Here is a 3,423-nt window from a genome sequence, read left to right on the forward strand (position 1 = left end):
TATAGGATTAACCTAATTTTATCATAAATTATATACATAATAATTTTTTAAAAAAAAAAACACAATTAATTACAAACTTATTAAAATCTATATGTATAAGAATATTAAAACTTTACTAATGGATGCAAATTAAATATAAATACAAAGTATATGTTTAATAATAATTTAAATAATATACTAAATGCCAAGAAATAATAATTCACGGTAAGGTATTACACATATTAAATGCATTTAAAAATTAACCAATCGTAGAATTACAAGGCCAAATTAAACTTACAGTAAAAATAAGGAAGATAATTTGCAAATAAAGCAATTACAAAATGAATTAATGCTCAATGCACATAAATGTAGGAGGACTGAATTTGTAAATATCTCGCATCCACGATGCATTAATGAACCGCGGATCAAAATGAAATGATGCACAAATTAGCAGGCCAAATTTTAAAATACAAGGTAAGCCAATTGGGCACAAATTGAAGACTCGCGCAAGAGGGGGATCTAACGTGCAAATCTGCCATTTAACAAAATGGTGCAAATCCATTTCACTTTTTTGGGCCAATGCGCAGACCTTTACTGCTATAAACGGTGCCGCTTGGCTTTGTGAAGGATTTTAAACCCCCTTTTCTTCAAACATAACCTAATTTCAACCATTTTTTAGAAGTAGTAGCAGCCATTAACCCCCAAATGATAGGGTTTCATTTGGCTAGCAGACGACGAGCCAATATTGGACTAATGGCCGACGATGTGCGGTCAACAACCCAACCTTTGCCTGTGAAGATTGCAATCATGGAGATCTGGTAAACCAATCCATCTCATTTCCTTTTTTTTTAAAAAAAAACTTTAAATTGTGCTTTGCTTCTTTGAAAATAAAACAAAAAAACAAAGAAGAAAAAAGTTGAGAAGAACATTCGACCCTCACCCAAATCTCTTCATTTCAGAGATTATTAGGTTTTCCTTGGTGTCGATCCATAAATTAAAAGAAATCTAGCAAACCAAAAATAGATCCGAAAAGAAAGAGGGAAAAAAAAACTAGAGATCACCTTTATACTGGATTTTTTTGTTTATGTATGTATGCAGAAACGTATATTGTGCCCAGTGAGCGTTCATCCCCCTCCCTCTACATTCGAATCTGGCCTTTATAGCCATTTCTATACAACATTTTTTTTAAAATTCTGGCCATTGCCCCTTGTCGTCTGCTCTGTCTTGGTGTTTGTTTCATTTTGCAGGGTATGGAGGGCCAGACGCGTGCGTGGAGAGTGGTGGTGGTAGTGCGCGAGGTGGCCAATGGTTGGCCGTTGGTGGGAAGCGGCGGCTGACAAGGTGGGAGCTAGGGCTTGCTGCTGAAATCTTTTAAGCAGATGGGCTGTTAGGGTTTTAAAATTTGGGCTCAGGTAGTTTTAGGATTGGGCTAGGTTGGTTTAGGGTATTGGGCTAGGTTGGTTTAGGGTATTGGGCTAGGTTAGTTGGGTTTTGGGTTTAGCCCAAAATTGGCCTGTACAGCTGCCCCTCTTTGCTCATTGTCGTGTAACGGGAATGGAGCAAAGACATAATGAAAGGCCAATTTTGCCTGGTCTTGCTGGGTCTTGACTTCATTGGTGTTCTTCTGGTTCAGATAATCTTCTTCCAATCCACTGCATCTTGTAGCTTTAGATTCAATCTGCTACATTTTCTGACATATGCCTTGTAGCTTCGATCTACTCCAATGTAACTTCATAAAGATAAGATCTAAGCTTCAATCTACTCTGTTACGACTCTATGGGGATGAGATTTGTGTTTTTCACTCTATTCCACTGTTGAATGCAGGGAGATAGAGTTATCGGCTTCAATGTACTCCACTGTAGTCAGGGAGGTAAAATCCGCCATCGTCGATCTGCTTTCTTCGATCTTCTTCACCACCAGTATGGGAAGACAAAATCTGCATCGTCGATCCACTTCCTACCAATATAGGAAGATAGGATCTGATATCTTCGATCTACTTCACGCCAATACATGAAGACAAGATCTGCTTTCTTCGATCTACTTCACCACCAATATGGGAAGACAAGATCTGCATCTTCGATCTACTTCACGCTAATGCATGAAGACAAGATCTGCTTTCTTCGATCTACTTCGCCACCAATATGGGAAGACAAGATCTGCATCTTCGATCCACTTCCTACCAATATAGGAAGATAGGATCTGATATCTTCGATCTACTTCACGCCAATACATGAAGACAAGATCTGCTTTCTTCGATCTACTTCACCACCAATATGGGAAGACAAGATCTGCATCTTCGATCTACTTCACGCTAATGCATGAAGACAAGATCTGCTTCTTCGATCTACTTCACGCTAATGCATGAAGACAAGATCTGCTTTCTTCAATCTACTTCGCCACCAATATGGGAAGACAAGATCTGCATCTTCGATCCACTTCCTACCAATATAGGAAGATAGGATCTGATATCTTCGATCTACTTCACGCCAATACATGAAGACAAGATCTGCTTTCTTCGATCTACTTCACCACCAATATGGTAAGACAAGATCTGCATCTTCGATCTACTTCACGCTAATGCATGAAGACAAGATCTGCTTCTTCGATCTACTTCACGCTAATGCATGAAGACAAGATCTGCTTTCTTCAATCTACTTCGCCACCAATATGGGAAGACAAGATCTGCATCTTCGATCCACTTCCTACCAATATAGGAAGATAGGATCTGATATCTTCGATCTACTTCACGCCAATACATGAAGACAAGATCTACTTTAATGACTTCAATCTATCCCACTGTAACTTCAGGGGTATAGGATTTGTTTCTTTAATCTGTTCTCTGGGGAACATGACCTGCAAAATCCATTTCATGGACCTATTTATGCCTAGTGTTTAGGATGACATGATCAGAATGAATCAAATGCTCCTAACTAGATGTGTATGTATTATATTTGTAGAATGTCATGAGAATGATCCATTTTTAATGCTTAGGTTGTCATTCCTCATTGTTCATCAAGGTTCTATCACTGATGTCTTCTTGTTCAGCCAGTACCTTTGACAGAAAACCTAAAGAAATAGATGTAATTTGGACTATTCTTCCTCCAATGCTTCTAACCCTTAAGTTTGGTCAGCTCTAAACAACAGTCCTGTTTCAGGTCCTCGTGTTATTTAGAAACTTTCAGAGTAATACGCAGAACTCCTTCTGCATGTGTATTGTCAATCCATTAATCGTTATTTCAAAGAAGAATGCTTGAAAAATTATCAAAATGGACAAAATAAAATTTTGCTAAGAGCAAAGCTCGAAATGAATAAATCAATCAAGATAGCAAATTTTGCTGATATATGATGAAAAAGATCATCACAATGAATAAGATGGAATTTTATTGAGAGCAGAGCTCTAAATGAACAAATAGCAAATTTTGCTAAGATGTAAATAAGATAATA

This window comes from Gossypium hirsutum, chromosome D07 (assembly GCF_007990345.1).
Source record: "Gossypium hirsutum isolate 1008001.06 chromosome D07, Gossypium_hirsutum_v2.1, whole genome shotgun sequence".
NCBI lineage: Eukaryota > Viridiplantae > Streptophyta > Magnoliopsida > Malvales > Malvaceae > Gossypium > Gossypium hirsutum.